We start from the raw sequence: 17,608 nt of genomic DNA on the forward strand, positions 1-17,608 counted from the left end.
GTGTCTGTTCCTGACGAGTCTAATGGGCCAACCTGGAAGAGGGCATTTCTGGCACACTGAGCTGCATTCCTCGGTCCTGTGGCTTTTAGTGTCTGGTAACTTCTTCAAAAGCACCGAGACCTCGCTGAAGATACCACCGTTTTGTGTGTGACTAATAAAGCGCCCAGAAGAGGCGGGGCCAAGTCCGGCTGTGATCGGCTCCTCCCACGGTGGAAAGGGCTGACAAGAAGATGAATTTGTTGTCACCTCGGATAATATAGATACAACTTGAGTGTTAGAGAAAAATGGGAACATGGCTTAAAAACACACGTCCACGCCCAACGTGGGGCTCGAACCCACGACCCTGAGATTAAGAGTCTCATGCTCTACCGACTGAGCTAGCCGGGCTGATATAATGCTATGGAGCCCTCTCTCTACCATATCTACGAACCCCAGGGGTGCTCTTTCCTCAAGATTCTCTAATTGGAGCATCCCGAGCCTCTTGGTGCTCGCCGCTCTCAGTAGCAGCAGTCGGAGCAGGGGATCCGGACTTGGTCCCACTGCTAAATCTGGGATCTGGTCACCAACTCTACTAGCTGCAGGAAGGGAAGACTCATCGTGGAATCTCTGCAGCTGTAAAAGCCTCTGAGACGTAGCGCCCAGAAGATCACAGAAGTGCACGTGCAGGTGAAGACTGAATAAACAGTTTGACCCGAGGGCTGTAGTTCCTCAGTTGGGCAATCCGAGGCTTAAACGGTTTGAAGTTCGGCCCCCGCCCCCTGCAGATAGTGGAGAAGGGAAGGTCTGTGGGTGCGAAGTGTATCTGAATAACACAGGAAAAATCACCATCACATGCATCCATTTCACAGCTCTGATGACATCACCCCTCCCCCTTCCTCAGGTGCCAGGATGGCCGCGCGGTCTCCGGTGCCAGACTCAAGAAGGGACCCCCCTTAGGTGGGTTCCGAGCCCACTTTAACACAGCGATTTTGTGACGTAACCTCATTTATAGCAGCTATACTTTCATTCCCTGTGCGAGGATTGTGGGCGCTTTCACGTCATGAGAGTGCGACGCAGCAGCGGAGGAGCTGTGATCCCTAAAGTGACCCTATGACCCCCCGAAGAGATCTCAGTCTCCAGCCTGTGCAGACTGAAGGAAGTTGTAAACTTCTATAAAGCCGTTGTTAGATTTACAAACAAGAAAGACTTGTAGGGAGAAATAAGAGAAGAAAAATAATAAACTAAAAATAGCACATGCCCTAAGGGGGACTTGAACCCACGAGATGGGATAACGCATGCTATACCAGCTGGTCTAACCAGAGTACGGGGGTCCTTTGGGGGTCTTGTTGTTCCTTCTCTCTGTTTGTACCCCTGGCTCTGCAGGACAGACTGGTACAATGCAAAGAGCTGCACCATGGCAGAGTAGAAGTATCACAGGCACTGACTGGCACAGGGCAGACTGGTACAATGCAAAGAGCTGCACCATGGCGGAGTAGAAGTATCACAGGCACAGACTGGCACAGGGAAGACTGGTACAATGCCAAGAGCTGCACCATGGCGGAGTATAAGTATCACTGGCACAGGGCAGACTGGTGCATTACCAAGAGCTCAGGCAGGACTGTGAGGTCCGACGCGTACATTCTGTGTGTGACAGACCGAGTGTGACGGTGCAGAGAGCCACGCGGCGTGGGCGTGGACAGGTGGCATGGGTGGCAACGTCTGTAGGGGCTTGGGACTTGGACAAGGGGGGTTGAAGCAAGTGTGGGGTGAAGGATTTAAAAAGTAGTTTGTTGAGGGCGGGGGTCAATGCGGGTAGCTTCTGAAAATAAGCATTGGTAAAGCCAAGAGTTCTCACCTTTGAGCCTTACCTGCTCAACCACACAGCCAGGCCACATCTCCCTGTGTAGCCACAGTCTGTCCTTTACAGTATTCACTGTGGAGGAGGACAGCCCGGTCACGGCTCCCTCTATCCGCCGCCCGTGCGTGAACCGCCGCTAATCAACCAAACAATGCGTCTCAGAGTTTTAAGATTGAGACCTTTAGGCGCTTCATTTTATGTTGCACAGGATTTTGTCACTCGAGCAGCTTAAGTTTTCCAAACTAATCACAAGACCCTGCAGCAGACTAAACCCATGCTGAAGAAGTAGTATATTTATCTCTGGATCGTCTAAATCAGGGCCACATAGAGAGCGGATTTCAGATCTGATGGATGAAAGACAAGACATATTTGTAATATTAGTGCCACTGGCGGTGTGACCAGCTTGCTGTTATGCATACAAAGTTAGCCCGCCAGGGGCACGCTGGTAGCTTTTAAATGGCTGGACCAGTTCAGAATGTCTTGGTAGTGGGAAGGCAAGCGACTGAGGATTAGGGTTTATTGGTCCATAAAACAATATGCCTGGAATAGGGTCCTGGATGTAGCCCTCTTACTGGCCAGGTGGTCCATTAGAATGAAATGGAAAGTTCCATCCCTACGTGGGATAATTCCCTGGCATGCAACAGCAGTAAAGTGGGCTAGAGCATCAATTGTAGCGCTGCTAAGAGAGGAAGTTAGGAGCCTCTGGAACAGTGCTTAATTTGTAAATATAAACGTGCTGGTGTCCACAGCTCTCCCTGGAACGCAGGACTGCTGCAATTAAATGTGCGAGCACAGAATACTGAGGCAGGGTAATCCTAAAGCCATCTCGGGCTTCTTTAATCCATTTACAGCCACTCCCTGCCCCTTCAGCTCACTCTTGCAGCTTTCTGCTTTCTCACTTTGTGCAGATTTTTTGTTTTTCTCTTTCTCTTCCTCCATCTTTCTCATATGTGTCTGTTGCTCGCAGGTAAAAGCTTGAGGCAGAAAAATAAGCGTTGGCCTTCAAAAATAAGTGCCGGTGCCCGCATCGGAAACCACCGGCTCAAATTAAGCACTTATCGGGAAATACCCTATTGTGGGACTGAGATGATATGGTATTTACCTTCAAAGACGGCATTAAGGGTGATATTAAACACCCTTAAATGCTGATATATAGAGTCATGGTAAATATGGATCTTTTTGCTCATACTAGCCACTACCCCTTTGTTACAGTCCGCCCTGCCCATACCTAGTGCCACTATGGCTACAGTACTCATAATAGCACTCTGCCCACAGCAAGCACTGAGCATCCCTGGGAGCTGAGCATGGATTCGCACAGTCTGACCCACGAACGGCTCATGTCTGTCACTGTGGAAGTGTTTTTGCTGTTGTGTCCTTGGGTACCCACTTCACACACTGATGCACTGCACTCACTAACACTTCATGTGTGTGTATTGCCCCAGCTTAGCGCTGCTCACAGCGCTGCACCGGAGCTATCTCCCGCATTATTTCAATCAGCCAGTGTATGTGCAACCTATCGGGTGTAATGGCTTTATTGAGGTATTGCGAAATGCAAGAATGCAGCTTTACACGCCTAATACAAATAAAGATCATCTAAAAACAAGCACTGGCAAAGCCAATAGGTCTCGGCAATGGGCAACCTATTGCTTTTGGCATAACGGTGGGGGTGGGTGATAAAAGGGAAGGCTGGTGGAGACTGGTGAAGATGGGTGGGGATGAAAGAAGGGGGGTGGGTGGGGGGTGAATAACTGACGGACCGCGTCCTGCACTGCTGCAGTGCTGAGAGCGGAGCACGGATGGGGTACAGCGGCAATGAGACCGCGCCTGTATTTGGGCCCCAAAGATAGTTGCGCCTGTACCCATTTACAGGCGGGTTATTTGGATTCTGTGCGCTCTGCAAAGCAGAGGCCCCTGGAGTTTGCCTTTCCAGTCTTAAATTCGAAAAATAAACAAACAGCTTGTCTCAGTTCGAGACAGCGCATGCGCCCCGTCTAGGGCGAGACCTAACAGGTCCTGGCCGTGCTGACCACTGCCGGTCATGGACAGGCAAACTGCCCGGAACTGTCACATTCCCTTGGTGGTTTCCCCTCACTTGGGTGACCACCTGGCATTGAGGCAAATTCTGGACAGGACTTAGGACAAAGGGTCAAAATTCAGGACAAAATTCAAGAACACACGTCAGTTTTACAGACACACCCAAGAGAGGCCATGCCACACTATGTTGTCAGTGCATTTATTTACTCTTTTTTAACACAACACTGTTTATTCACAGTGGTCTTTTTGTGACTGCCTCCTGGTATGCTACATTCAGGTGTCACATTACGTCCTTGTTCAGTAGTAGCTTAATGCCCTTCAGCACTGTGTCAATGCCATCACCCATACCCAAATCTACCCAATCTTTCTTGAAAAGAAAGTAACAGCAAACTTTTGATTATGTTTCTGAACATTTTAAAACCCCTGGCAAACAGTTTGGGAAACATTAAGGTAATTAACCAAATTGAACTAAAACATCTGGCTCACCCCAACCGCCCATGGACTTTCAACAGAAAAAAAATGGAATGAGGCAGGGTAGATGGTGTGGGTGACAGTCTCACAACTAATGTCAGGATGTGAGGTACCCACAACTTGCCTGTAGTCTCACAGCACTAGAGTGTATGTCTGGGGCTCTACATTTATCTCAGAAATGGAAGCCTGGACTACCAATCAAAGATGATAAAATAGGAGGATGAAATTGAGATAAAATGGGAGATCCCCGGCAAGTGATTCAAAGAGTTGTTGCTAAGAACTGGATGAATAAGGAAGAGAAGAACAAGGTGGGACAATTCCTAAAATCAGACAAGATGGGTCCACCAAGACTATCGGAAAGTATTGGGTACCTTGGGAGTTGTCTCTGCACACAGGAGAGAAACAGAAGAGGCACTTCCAAGTGGTAGAACAAGCAACACCCATCCACCTTGGCAAACTCTTCTGGTGCAATGATCCGCTGTTCGTGCTTGTGAAGGGTGGGCAGGGGCCAGAGCCTTTGCAAGGTTGTGAAAGGCAATTGTCCGCTTTGTTCATGTCTTTAAATGGTTTTAAAATTGAGCAAAAGCCAAACTAGTGATCTGGCTTATTCCTAAGTGTCAAGTACACATAGAATCTTCAAAATATTTGGGATGTAAATTGAACAAACAAAATATAAAAATGTTAAAATGTAATTAGTGTTTCTTTTATAAAAATGTTAAAACGTAATTAGTGTTTCTTTAACATATGGCGCTGTTTTCCCCTTTATATACAATTAGATCTCAGATTGAACTGGCAACCAGTTACCTTTTGACACCTAGTGATTAATATCTACCATTCTCCCACTGATTTGCAGGATGGAAATCTCGGTAAAGCGTTATGGTCCCTCCAAGCCCACTTTGCTTTTTGGTCTTCTCTTCTGTTTTCTGTAGTGGGCCACGTGGCACTAGTAAAGATGGTGTGCTACCCTAATGATAGCAAACCTTCCCCTGCTCGTCCGTCATTCCACAGACATGCCACACATCTGATTTGGTCGCTGCGGTGCCATCGGGTAGCTCTTTCCACTCTAAAGCTACCCATGACTGCGGGTGGATTAGGCCTTCTGGACTTAGAATGCTATTATTCTGCTGCACAGGCCCAAAGGGTGGCTTGCTGGCTTTCTGCCCACCTTCCTTCATGAGATGGGGTTTATCAGTAAAGACTTTTAAGGAAGGCTTAATGCATTGCTCATTGTTGCCTACTGACCATTCTACGGATCACCATCTGGGGTTATCATGCACAGCTTTCTCTTGCCTTGCTAGAACCTGTAAACTCACTGACACGAAGAAACCCTGTGCTCCTGCACTACCTTTACTAAGCCTTCCCCTTGCACAGGATGGCTGTGCTCAGAGCAGCTCCATCAGTGGCACGCTGCAGGTGTCTTAAAATTGGGGGGTTTGTTTCGGGACGGCGACCTACTAAATTTCCAAACCCTTGTGGTAGACTTCCATCTTCACCCGGTCAACTCCTTACTTACAACCACCTTAAATAATCATTAAATGCCCTATTGCATGTCTGCCACCTAACACTAACCCTACATAAGGTGTGCCAGAAGCTCTACACCATAGGAACTGGTTTGCAAATTGATAGAATGCATGTACCGACCTTTCCTGCAACATGGAAACCACTCCAGGTCTTCTCGTCATAGTACCTGGGTGATTGATGTGGCCACACCTCTGCAGGATACAAACTGGACTAAAATACTGGACTTTCCACACAAAGTATCCCACGGCTGTCACTTTAAGTACGTTCATAGTGCTTCCTTGGGAATGCATTACGCCCCCGTTGCTTGCCATTGGCCTTGTGATTTGTAACTCACATTTTGTTGCTATCAATTTGCTGGCTTTATTTGTTTTAGCTTATTCAGCTTGAGTTTATCCCTTCCCTTGCCCAAACTTTATTTACAGTATTCTTCCGACCACTGCACTCTAGTTCAATGCACTCTACACCACTGCACGCTGACACTCTACTCTGCAACACTGCACTGCCCGCCACTATACTCTCCACCACTAGTCTGTACTAATACACTCTATTCCACTGCACTCTATGCCACTCTACTCTGCCCCATGCCACTCTATGCCACTGCACTCTACGCCAGTGCACTCTAAACAACTGCGCTGAATGCCACTGCCCTTTACTCTGTACCACTGTACTCTATGCCACTGTTCTCTGTACCACTCTACACCACTGCACTGACACTCTACTCTGCAACCCTGCACTCAACACCACTCTACTCTGTACTACTGCATTCTGTGCCACTGCACTCTATGCCACTGCACTGTGCATCACTACACTCTATGCCACCGCACTCTAAGCACTATACTCTACGCTGCACTGCACCACTCTACAATACTCCACTCTGCACCACTCTACAGCACTGCACTCTATGCCACATGAGTCTACTCTGTACTCTATGACACAGCACCACTCTGTATTACTGCACTCACTGCCAATCTATTGTATACCACTCTACTCCACTGCACTCTATGCTACTCTACCCCATGCCACTCTATGCCACTGCACTCTACGCCAATGCACTCTAAACAACTGCACTGTACACCACTGCCCTCTACTCTGCACCACTGTACTCTATGCCACTGCTCTCTGTGCCACTCTACCCCACTCTGCATCACTGCACTGACACTCTACTCTGCAACACTGCACTCTCTGCCACTGTACTGTACACCAATCTACGCCACTGCACTCCATGCCACTGCACTCTATGCCACTCTACTCTGCATCACTCCACTCTACGCAACTGCACTCTACTCTGCACTACTCTACACTACGTCACTGCACTCTCTGCCACACAAGTCTACTCTGCACTCTATGCCACTGCACCACTCTACACTACTGCACTCTGCCACTCTGTTGTATGCCACTTTACTCCACTGCAGTCTATGCCACTCTACTCTGTCCCACGGCATTCCATGAAACCGCACTCTAAATCACTGCACTCTACGGCAATGCACTCTAAACAACTGCATTGTACTCTGCACCACTGTGCTCTACGCCATTGCTCCTATGCCACTCTACTCCACTCTTCACAACAATGCCACTAACTTTTAGCCATGCTGAACAACAGCCACTCTGGTGTATAACATGGCTAAAACACATTGTCAAAGCCAATAACTCGTGCGTAGATGAGACCTATTGGCTTTGCCAATGTTTGTTAGTACTATGAGGTACCGAGGTCCCTGAAAGAACTGTGAATGTGTAGTCCTTATTCTAAACATGCATTTGACACCTCACCAGGGGTAGTAAGCATTATATAAATACAATTACATCATAATATAGGCTGCTACAAAATGTGCAAATACATTTAGGTTAAATAAAAAAAGTGCTTTTCAAATACAGATTTGAATAATACAGTTTATACCTAGTACTAACATTTTTTATAACACTCCATTAAAACCACACACTCACCTTGGAACACCCTTACAGTACCTCTCTAAAAGAAAATAGCTTTGCCAACCGAAAGCTACAAGTGACTCAATTGATTAAAGTCAATGCAGGTTTCCAAGCCCCTTTGCATTTGCAGATTTAGCAGTTGCGCACATTTGCATATCTTTAGGGAAGAAGACCCCCTGGTAAGAAGGTCTTTTCTTATCTGTCTGCCCCTCCCTCCCTCAGAGCACAGGAGACTCCCTGCCTTTCACCTTTCGGTCCAGCTGGGGAAACTGATCTGCCTGCAATTTACTCCCTGCAGTCCGTTGTCCTTTAGGTAAAAGGCTAAAATTATGGACAAATGCCGTCCGTTAAGCCTAATTACGGGCAGTCAATGAAATTTACGGATGTGTGGTCACCCTACGCTTCACAGAAGTCCAGATGCTTGGGAGACAGGCCCGATTCCAGGAATGTATATCTGAATGGGCCAAGGGTGTGTTTGGGTGGGCCGATGTGTGGCAAATTTTGGACAATTCTGGAGGTATCCTACAACCTGGGCTCCGGTGCCACTGCACCTGCTGCATCATTGGAAGGTAAACTCCTGTCTCCTCTTCCCCAACACACCCCTCCCCTCTGCAGCTTGCCTCAGACATGAGCTAAGGTCGCCACTGGGCTGTTTTCTTTTTACCAGCATGCCCAGAATTTTGTCTCAGACAGAAGCTTTCTCTGTGACCTCTTTTGATGTTACTGGGAGGGCCAAAGGTGATGTTTGGGTGGGCCTGGCCTACCTGGCCCACCCCTAGAACAGGGCCTGATGGGAGATGTAAAATAATAATGCAAAACAAATGATGCAGGTGCACAGTCAGGTCTTGGCCGTGGGCGCACAAATTGCAGTCACTGGCACGAGCTTCGGCAACATCTGAAATGTCAATGCCTAGTGAACCAGGCAAGAGAGTGGAGATATGAACGTGGAGGGTGAGAGTGAAAGGCGTGCATGAAACAATTCTCTTTTCAAGTAGAAAAACCCCGGCCTGAAGCGTGCGATGAAAACAAATCACCATGGATTTGGAGGAATTAGAGCATTATTCGGTGTTTTAATAACATGTTCAGGTAATCTAGGCTTTCAACAATGATTGTGCACAAAGGAGGCCTATTTATGTCCAAGTGGGCATCGGCGAAAGGTACTTTTACAACTGGTTGCTTTTCTTGCTATCATAATTTGAGCACAGGGTATTGTTAAACTTCAGCTTAAGTTTCCTGCTTAAAAGACATGAACTAAACACACTTAGGGGCATATTTATAGCCCATTTGTGCCGTATTTGCGTCATTTCTGTTTACGCAAATTCATCGCAAAAGTAACTCCATATTTATATTTTGACGTTAGACCAGTCTACAGTCAAAATATTGGAGTTTGCACCATTTTTTAGATACGTGAACCTCCCTTGCGTCAATGAGATGCAAGGTAGGCATTCCCATCTAAAAAATGGTGCTAGCCCCATATTTATCCCCCGTGAGAGGAGGGGCCAAATAATGGTTTAATGCTTTCTTTGCACCATTATTTAACGTGTGGGTCAAACCAGGCTTTAATTAAGGGACATGTGTACCCATTTACATGGTTAAACACCATGGAACGGGTCCACAGGCACCCTCCTCAAGCCCCTTGAACACCCCCACCCACACCAGAGGTGCACTGGAGGATGGGTGACCCCCATCCCAGGTAAGTAGGGTAAGTATAGGTAAGTCATTAATTTTTTTAAATTAAAGTGTCATTGGGGGCCCAACATGGTCCACCCTGCATGGCACAAGGTGCAATGGCCATACCCAGGGGACACTGGTCCCCTGTGCTGGCCATTTTTGTAGTGGGCAGAACTCCTGTCTTTTCTAAGACAGGAGTCATGTGGTATGGATGGTTTTGTGTCAGAAAATGACGTTAGGCTGGTTAGAGTAATCTTTTTTTACTCTAACCAGCTAAACGTAATTTTTGGGTGCAAAACCCCCTTCTCCCATACCGCTAGACCCACCCGGTTAACGTATTTATTTTTAAAGTTAGCCCACCGTTTGCGCCAGCTTGCGCCATTCCATAAATATGGTCCCTGACTGGTGCTCAGGAATGGCACAAGCCGGTGCAAAAGTTTTTGGTGCAAAACTGCGTTAGTGCAGTTTTGCACCAAAAAGTATAACAATGCCCCAAACTTTGTTAGTGCTCTTTGGCTGGACCCATGAAATGTGTATGATCAGCTTTGGCTGAACCTGCTCGTTGTGGCCACATCGCTCCTAACCTGTGGCGGGACCATCACCCATTTGCAAACAAAAAAAGTAGTCCCAAAACAATGCCAGAAAATGCCCACTGCATATGTTTAGCAGTAGTTGGGCGGTGCACTCAGGGAGGGCTAAACCTCGGAAGAGGCATGACGTATGCACCCCCTTGCCAAATGGGGAGAATGCAAAATGGAGCGATGGTGGTGCCAGCAAATGACAAGCCTATGGATGGGCTGAAGCCCATGATGTAGAAACAGCATGTCTTGTTTCAAGACAGTGCATGCGTGCGCCACCAAGAGCCAAGAACTACATACATCAAAGAAGAACATTCAAGTGATTCCAAAAGCATGGTGAGAGAGTCATCCCACAGAACACACTCAATTAACCAAAAGCAGAAAGGGAATACCATGTATCCCTCAAGGGATGGGCAAAGAACATTAGGTCTCCAAGAATGTCATGCAGACGAGGGGGCAGTGCAGGCCCACCCACATGCCCGGTGGGCAGTAAACACCACTGGCTCCAGGCGTGAAGGAGGTGGTGGAAAGGTTGGAAATCACACAGCATGGCAAAGACTCAATGTCCAGTAAGATCGATTCATTTTACAGCTGAAGGATCCAATGTACAAAACTATCAAAACGCTTGAGACTGGAGTGTTTTGAAATGTTCAAAACCTGCTCTGCAAGTCGGAAAATCCCCTTCAACTTGAAAAGGAACTTTTACAACATATTCCCGAGTCACAAATAGGTGGGGCTTGAAAGGAGGGCACCCTCCACTCAGGGGCGTAGGAGACAATAAATTCCTGGGGGGGACAGGGACAGCCCTGGGGACTTTCAATCAACCCGCTTGTTGTTTGCGAACTGCAGGCTCCTATAAACATACACAATCATATATATTGGAAGTGAAATAGGGAAAAAGGAAGGCATGTTTTCACATTCTGAAAGTATCTTTTATTGTTATTTACATTCACAAAGTAATTAGCTCAAATGTGAAAATAACATGTTGATTAATCTTGCATCTTCATGCACCAAGCAAATAAAGGTAGGAGGGTAAAAAGGAAGAACATACCCTTTGCGCCCCACACCCATCATGCCCCTAGCCTCATGCCAATTGGAACCGCACTGGAGATATCAAAAGCAATTAGGTACAACAGCTGTAAACTGTGCTCTGAAACCATAGTTCTAATAACACTTCTACTCTTGTGTGTGATCTTGGGAAGCTCAGCTCCACATCAGTCATAACTAGAACCATTTCAACTGAAGACGCTCTTGGAGTTACAGGCTATATAAACATGGATTATTTAATCTCTGTATAAACTGCAGTCACTAATTTCTTTAGGATTGGCTGTTTGTGATGCACCAAGTCACTGCGTATAAAGAAAAGACATTTCTTTGCGTATAAAGAAAAGACATTCACTGATTATAAAGAAAAGACATCAGAAAATAACTATGATAAGGTTATCAAATCAACAAATAGAGGGATAGGGAGGAATAATGGGCCAGTGTATGGCCTCCCTAATAGAATACACAATACACCAAAATACACTGTTCCAAAGAGAAAGGCGGAAAGGGGAGTCCTAATTCTAGAAGCAAGAATCCTCACACACCCAAATGGGTGTCATGCTTCATCATCGGAGTTGCTCCTCGTCAGACTGGCGCTGTAATGTCTGACGGGCACATCCCGCAGGGGGGCTCTTTGCCGGAGATCTTTACTCGATGATGCCAAGACCCCAAAAAGTGAGTTTGGAAGGAGAGAAAGGGGGAAGATGATGGCAAAAAGAATTAAAATTGGCTCAGGACCCAAAACCTAGGGGTAACCATTTATTCAACCATAGAGGGTGAAGGCCAAGGTTAAAACTAATGAGGAGAGTTAAATGAATATAATGGTCAAAACAATCTCAACCACATATAATGGAGTAAGGATGGTGTGGGATTACCAGACCGTCCCTGGAACAAGGGTTTTGACCATTATATTAATTTCACTCTACTCATGACAGAATGACAGAAGCTATGCACTAAGGTTTTAAGTGGTTTGTGGGAAAGGTGGCGGCCTTAACATGTATTATATGGGGTAAAATACCCCCTCCGTGCATAAGGATATTGCAAGTCACCTTGAAGTTCATACCTTGTAAACAAGCATTGGCAAAGCCAATAGGTCTCGCCTATGCAAGTTCGATTGCCTTTGACAATGTGTTTTAGCCATGCTGTACACTAGTAAGACTACTAATTCAGCATGGCTCAAAGTTAATGGCATAAAGGAGAATGATGTGTCATCGACTGATGTGCCATTGTGTCATCGAGTAAGTAGAGTGTCCTAGAATGGAGCAGTAAACTAACTTTAAAGGAATAGGGGTCCCTTGAATAAAATGCAACACCACTCCCATAAACAATGATATTAAAGTAGTATGCAAATGGAATGTTTCATGCATTTATTCAATCAAAATATAAAAGATCAAATATAGTGGGAAAATATCAACAGGGGAAATCGAGAAAGACTGGTAAGCGGGCATTACACAGGTTATCTGGATGACCCAATGTCACCAATTACAAGACAAATGTAAAAAGTAACCTATATAGTACAGTGGTTCGGAGGAGGCTGGCCTGGTTTGTAGTGGGTACCTATGGTACTTACACCTTATACCAGGTCCAATTATCCCTTATTAGTGAAATGTAGGCAGTGTCTAGAAACCAGGCTCTTTAGGGGTAGCTGTAGCTGAGCAACCAAGGCTTATCTAGGAGACATGCAAAGCTCACGCAATACCACTGTAGTCACACAATACTCACACACATGAAAGAAAATACTCAGTGTTACAAAAAGAAAGGCACTTTATTTTAGTGACACAAATGCCCAAAATACTATAGAGACTATACTCCCTTAGGAGGTAAGTAATACACCAATTATATACACTAGTATGTAGCAATAGCAATAAAAACAGTTAGAAAACAGTGCAATTAGTGAAAATCACAATGGTTAGAAATGGGCCATGGGGAAACACAAGCCATATACTAAGAAAGTGGAATGCAAATGTTGGTTTCCCACCTAGGCAAGTGTGGTGTGTAGAAGGGCACTGGGGGTATTCGAAAACACCAAAGGTAAGTAATAGAACCCACCTCAGAGCCCAGGAAAGCAGGAGTAAATCACAGTAACTTTCCTAGAACACATAAGAACACGAGAAAGAAGATAATGCAAGACCCAAAAGAGACTTCAAGACACAAAGGGTGGATTCCTGGACCTAAAGACCTGTGAAAGAATGGGACTAAGTCCAAGAAGCACAGAAGAGTCCAGGGAGGACAGGAGCCCCTGCTAACCTGAATCAAGGTGCAAAAGAAGAACCACTGGTGAAGAACAACAGTCAGTGCTGCACCCAAGAAGATGGATGCGGGTTCCTGGTTGGTGCAGATGATATCCGACACCGGATGGATGATTGCAGTCTGGTTTGCGGTGCTGGATTCAACCAACAAGCCTTAGCACAAGCAAAGCTCACGGTTAGCGGAAAATGGCACTGCCCGGGACCAGGAGGGACCTGGTGGACTCTACCAAGCAGATGGAGTCAGAGGGGGCTCTCAGCAGCTCAGGGAGCCCACAGAAGACCAGACACCGCACACAGGAGTCCCCCAGCACAGGGACAAATGAGTTGCAAAAGGAGGCCCACGCAGCACGAAAACAAAGGATCCCACGCCGCCAGAGAACCAATCAGGAAGCTCTGCATCGCAGGAAGGAGTGCTGGGGGCCAGAGCTACATTGTGCACAAATATAGAGGAGATGATTTCAAAATAGAATGAAGTGCCCTACAGTGGAGTGGTGTAGAGTAGATTAGAGTGCAGTGGTGCAGAAAAGAGTGCAGTGAGACAGAGTACAGTGGCATTGAGTGCAGTGGTGCAGAGTAGAGTGGCATTGGGTTCAGTGGCAGAGAGTGCAATGTTGCAGATTAGAGTGTCGCAGAGTACAGTGGTGTATTGTAGAGTGACATAGAGTGCAGTGGCATATAGTGCTGTGGCGCAGAGTACAGTGGCATTGAAAGCAGTGGAATAGAGTGCTGTGGTGCAGAGTAGATTGTCATAGAGTGCAATGGCATAGAGTGCATTGGTTTTGAGTAAAGTGGTGAAGAGTGCACTGGCAGAGGGCAGGGGTGTAGTGTACAATGGTTAGAGAAGAATAGCATAGATAGCAGTGGCGTAGTGTAGAGTGCTGAAGAGTAGAGTGGTGTAGAGTGGAGTGGTACAGCATAGATTGCAGTGGCGTAGAGTAGCACAGAGTGGAGAAAAGTGGTGTAGGGTGCAGTGGCATAGGGTAGACTGTTTCAGAGTAGAGTGAAGGAAAGATAGAGAAAAGATAATATACTTCAATATGCTGAAGTATTTAACGATAACAACAACATAAATAATAACGCTAGGCATAACGGCCCAAAATGAAATATGACTTCTCCCTGGTAGCCACGCTGCAATCAAGCCCTTCATTACCTAGATAACAAAACATTAAACATAAATGTTAGAAAAATATACCCAATAGCTAAACTGTTGTGTGAAAAGGTAAAATATGGGCTCAATCTCCACTTCACTGTTTCACCAATTGGTGTGATCTTAGGCAAATACAAATATTGTGTTTCACAGAGTCTCCTTTCTAGCCTGCTGGCATCAGGGTGAGTGGGACTCTGTTTCTTCTTTAGATCTTCCTCATTGTCTTGCAGCTCCTCTTGAAGGCCTCCTGCAGTGCTCCTCTTCAAGGCGGCGGGTGATGCAGACAGTAATCATCAAAAACTCTTTTCTCCTCCTCGTGCCCTTTGTTCTTATGAGCACCCTTAATGCCCACAGCTGTGAACAGGACAAACAAAAGGGCAGAGGGCGCAGGGGGCCTCCTGACTCACCTTCATTCTGTTCCCATCAGATTGGAGGATGGTCGGTACAGGGCTATTATAAGTAGCGCTTTTGTGCGCTAATGGCCCTTTGAATAATAGAAGTGAGAGGGGCAAATTGTTGTCCCCTTGTCCCCCCCCACATTCATCCCCCGTGTCCCCCACCTTCCAAAATCTGGGAGGGGATACATCCCCCGCGTCCCTCACACTTCCGACGCCCAAGGGCAGAGGTAAGTTTAAGTGCTGTGTACTTCTTTCTACTAAGCTGGATTGAGTTGTTTGTAAGCAGCAGATTCCCACTCCACTAAGGGGAAATGCCTTCAGGCAAAGTAAAAGCGGAAGCGTGTGGTGGCCACAACCAAAGGAAGTGGTGGGGAGATACCGCAGTACAACACAACTGCCCCAGGAGTCTAGATGCAGCAGTCCCAACGGGAACCCCGCTATGGACCCCCAGGAAGGAAATATGTTGCGGAGCATAGGGGAAGAAGTTATTGTAGGGACCCTGGGATGCCCCACAGACACAGGCGCGACCCCCCTGAGTCAATCCATAAAGGAGTTTGTAGAAAAATACTTTTAAAAAAAACAGATACTCACGGATTGCCTGTATCGTTGACAAACTCACCGAGGGAGGGAAGGATAGCGAGTCAGAGGAATGTAACAAGTGACTCTATTGGCCTTGAAACTGCATCAAATTTGGGCTGCGTCTTTGGGGAGTGCCTGGGTAAAGAAAGTGGAGGGTTACTTTTTACCGAACCGCAGTTGTCGTCATCCCCTCGCCTCTCACCTTTGGTAATTGATTGCCGTATGGAGGGAAGTATGGGCCCGTCATGCAAGGTGTGTGGGTCTGGGGTGAAAAGACCACTGGAAGAGTCAAAAAGAGATAAGCCGCATCAGAATGAAAAGTTTTCTAGCTTACGCGTTAAGAATTTTCAATTCTATTAAGGACACGGAGGCGAGGATTATGCTTTCTCTTTCTATACTGAAAACTCACAGCAGCCAATTAAAACACAGTAAACAAAAAACTTCATCTCCCAAGATGCTCTAGTCTTGAGTCACATGTACCAATCACATAATGTAACCTTAGTCCATATAAGCCATGACCTCAAACGTCATATCCTCTTTCTTTGCTCAAACCAGAAACTGTAACTTCTTTCCAACGACCTCTTGTGTCTTAGATGATACGAAACCTCATCCTGGAAGGAACGTCCAACGAAGAATAGACCAGACTGAACTTCAAGTCGGTTTTCTACTTGAGGGATAGATAGAACCTTAGAACGAAGATAACTGGATGGGAGGATCATCAGGAGTTCTTTTGATCCGATCCTAGAAAAATAATAAATACAAGCCGGTAATATTCTCAAACTTGTAGAATCAATACTCAACATAAAAGTTTTACGTTTCATTACCCAATACAACATTCTGGGAGGGTATAAATGAATAAGATTCAAAACATATTAATAAAATTACCCTTATTCATGATAGGGTGGGACAATCCTCGCCTCCGTGTCCTTAATAGAATTGAAAATTCTTAACGCGTAAGCTAGAAATTTTTTCATTCTATATCAGGACCGGAGGCTCGGATTATGCTAGTTCAAAGCTGACTCATAACTACAGAGGCCACATCTAAAACAGGTTTAAAATAAAACTTTCGAAAAGTACTTTCAGATGACCAATCTGCAGATTTCATAATATGCACCAGACTAGATCCTAAAGTAAATGACTTGGATGCCATGGCTCTTCTCACTGAATGAACACCAAAATGACTAGTATCAATACCTGCCTCATTCATAAGCCATCTTATCCATCTCGCAAGAGTGGCAGAGGCAACAGGTTTAAATGGCTTTTGTAATGCAATTAAGACTTGTCCATTCATGTCTTGTCTAAACTCTTCTGTAACCACCTCATAATCCTTAAGGCACTGCACAACACATAGTTTTGGTTTGTCTAGAAACCAAGGATAAGATACTGACCTGCAATTATTCTTAGTTCTTTTGGAAATAATAAATGTTACACCTTCCGGAGAATAAAGCCTACCCGATAAATCCAATGCTCTAACATCTGACACTCTCTTGCATGAGACTAGGCATAATAACATAGCCAGCTTGGCTGAAAGCTGTGTACGGGATAAGTATTTGTTACTGGGCCAAGATCCCAAAATTTTATCACTATATTCACATCCAAATGAACTGAATATTTAGCATGAGGAGGGTTCGAAAAACTAATGCCCCTCAAAAGCTTGCATACCAGCGGATGTTCACCTACCTGCTTACCATCAATAGGTGTATGACCCGAAGAGATTACCGACCTAAAATTATTGATTGTCCTATAGGCCAGGCCTGAAGAGGCTAATTCAGCCAAAAAATTGATAATCATATCAATACTTGACTCCAAGGGATTAATACCTCTTCCATTGCACCAACTATTCCATCTACGCCATGCAGACGCATATTTCTTGTGGGTACTAGTTGCCCATGCTTGCTTGATGTAACCTTCAGCCTGCTGCGAAATTCCTGGGGCTTTCCATCTTGACCTGAATCCCTCCAAGCCATCAGCGTTAGATTCCCCGATACAATCAAGGGATGTGGAAGGCCCTCCGGACTGAGTAACAGGTCCGGACGAGGAGGAATGAGCAACGGCAGCACACACGCTAATTGAAGAGCAATAGGGAACCACGGCTGAGACCTCCACAATGGAGTCACTAGGATCAGATCTGCCTTTTGTCTCCACACTTGAGC

The 17,608-nt window shown here is 46.0% G+C and overlaps 1 non-coding gene across 1 annotated transcript; it reads right to left on the bottom strand.

Moving 5' to 3' along the window:
- Positions 1-314: 314 nt before the first annotated feature.
- Positions 315-387, bottom strand: TRNAK-CUU (transfer RNA lysine (anticodon CUU)). Its single transcript has one exon. It is a non-coding gene; the product is annotated as a tRNA-Lys (tRNA).
- Between the last annotated feature and the right edge of the window lie 17,221 nt (positions 388-17,608).

Source organism: Pleurodeles waltl, chromosome 6 (genome assembly GCF_031143425.1).
Source record: "Pleurodeles waltl isolate 20211129_DDA chromosome 6, aPleWal1.hap1.20221129, whole genome shotgun sequence".
Taxonomy (NCBI): Eukaryota; Metazoa; Chordata; class Amphibia; order Caudata; family Salamandridae; genus Pleurodeles; species Pleurodeles waltl.